A 2,739-nucleotide genomic window follows, 5' to 3' on the forward strand; every position below is an offset into this window, starting at 1 on the left:
GTGTAAGATCACGCCCAATTACTGTCCTTGTCAATATTGATGATTGCAGCGTATCAGAGATATGACACATGTATCAAAGTAACCGAACTGAATCACTATTCAATTTAAGTTCTTCAAATATAAGTTTGAAAACGATCGGCCGAATAAAAAATTGAAGGTGAAGAACAATCGTAACTACTTTTAAGAGAAAATCAAAACATTTTCGATATGTATGATCGGCGAAGAAAGGAAAAATTTATTCAAAACATACTTAATCAAAACTTGCCTGTTTCAATCTATTATTTTTCTGCGTTTATATTGTCACTCTATCACTATTGTATGTCAGATAAATTGTTATGCTTTTGATGTAACGATCTATGATATTATTTCGTTGGAAATTTCTAAGCATTCTAAGCATTATTTTATACAAACTAAAATAAATTACCTACATAAAACTGGAAAATCATTCTCTACAAACTATATGAACCGAACAGGAACGATTGTCAACAAATCCCTACTCATATTCTTTCGTCTCCTCTTTGCGCTACCCAGAGAGTTGAACGCGAGAGAGCGCACGAGCCTACTGATAGAGACTGTAGTTTGCTTGTCTCTAAATTCTAAGCCCCCTTAGACCAAGCCCACTCATGGGCTCAATCAAGCGTTTTAACGTTAAGTAGAGCCCCGAACAAAGAAGTGAACCGCACCGGTCGCTGCTAAGTAGGGCTCGAAAGCGAAAAGTTTACGTACGGTTCGTAGCAGGGCTTAGAATATAGAGACACGCAAAGTACGGTCTCTATCCGTAGACTCGTGCGCTCTCTCGCGTTTAGCTCTCTGAATAGCGTAAAGAGGAGACGAAAGAACATGAGTATGGATTTGTTGCCAGGTATATAGTTTCTAGAGAATGATTTTCTTGTTTTGTATAGGTAGGAATTTATTTTAGTTTGCATCAAATATTTAAAATTTTTATTTTTACTTGCTTTGAAATTTTCTACCAAACAATATCATAGATCGTTACACAAATAACACAACAAATTGTCTGACATACAATTGTGATAGAGTGACAATACAAACGCAGAAAAATAATAGGTTTAAATTGACAAGCTTTGCTTAAGTATGTTATGAATAAAGTTTTCCCTTCTTCGTCAATTTTAGGATCATGCATAACGAAAATGTATTGATTTTCTTATAAAAATAGTTACAACGTGGAAATTATCACAACACGAAGTTGCATCTGTTGTTCTCTTCGCGCGGTGAAAATACCAATTTTTTCATTGTATTTTGGTTCGATAAAATCAACAGCAGGTGAAATTAGAAACATTAACATCTGTTGACTGTGAACTTAGTGTTATGAAGTGCTATAAGCCGTGATTTTAAGTGTTACGACTCGAAAACTTTACACCAGCAAATCGGCGTCTCCAGTGAAAACAAAACTAGCCAAGAACCCGTGCATTGTGTGGTAGTGCAAAAAATTTAGAAAAGAGTGGTATAAAAAAAAACCCGGCCTGATGGCCGGCCGAAGTGCTCCTTCAGGTGATCCACCTGATGGGAGTAGATGTCCAGGATGGATGCTTCGCGAAGATGAATTGGGTCAGACAATTGCATTGCAGATGCGAGTACGATCAACTGAAGACGACATCAGCGCTAATGGTTCAGAAGCGGAACGGCGTCTACCAGCAGACCCGTTTGTAATAGCGAATGCTGTCATACTAGCTTTGGGTACGAACGATGCCAGGAAAGTTGACGCGTCGAAGGAAGCCAGAGGTAGTCGTTACATTTTGCGCACCAACTCGAAGTCTATCTGCGAAAAACTGAAACAAATTCGTGAGTTGCCGGACCACACACCAGTGGAAGTTATTGAACACCCTTCGCTAAATGTTGTGCATGGAGTTCTTTTTGACTCCGATACAATTGACAAATCTGAGGATTACATTCTGCAAAATATGGAAGGTCAAGGTGTATGCGGTGTCCGCCGTATTAAAAAATGAAGTGGAAATAGGCTAATCAATACGCCTCTGCTGGTTATTACGTTTCGCGGATCGGTTCTTCCACAGCTGGTCTATTTCGGATTAATACGTGTTAGTATTCGCCAATACTACCCAACGCCGATGCTTTGCTATCGTTGTGCTAGCTATGGGCACGCGAGGAAACATTGCGACGAGAAAAAGTATCAGCTCATCTGTATGAACTGTTCGGGTATGCACGATATGATCGAAGGACAACCTTGCGAAGCCCCAGCCTTTTGCAAAAACTGCGAAGGAGACCATTCCCCAAAATCCAAAGAATGTCCCATGTATCGCGAAGAAGAAGCTATTATTCGCCTTAAAACAAATCGCGGATTAACTTACGCTGAGGCTAGATCAGAGTTTCGAGAATCGCACAGAGGCCCATCCTACTCATGTGTAACGAAGTCTAGACTACGCACTGAGACTGATGAAAAAGATCGAACGATCGCACTTCTCAGAAAAGAAATTGACACGCTGAAGGAAATGATTACCGCACTACAAGCTCAAATTGTCAACAACAACCAGTTATTCAGATCAAGATCTTCCTCTGTCTCAGCCAACGAATCCATCGAAAACGTCTCGATCTCCACTGAAGAACCATCCGCAGAACAGGAAACCTATTGCTCATCAGCTCTAGGAACAAGACCGAAGGCATTCCATTCCAGCATCGAAAAAATGACCACCAGAAGCATGACTAAATCCCGCACAAATGGAATCGAATTCGAAAAAAACTACACAGACTCAACCAAATCTAACA

The sequence above is a fragment of the Aedes albopictus genome, chromosome 2, assembly GCF_035046485.1.
Source record: "Aedes albopictus strain Foshan chromosome 2, AalbF5, whole genome shotgun sequence".
Classification (NCBI taxonomy): Eukaryota; Metazoa; Arthropoda; class Insecta; order Diptera; family Culicidae; genus Aedes; species Aedes albopictus.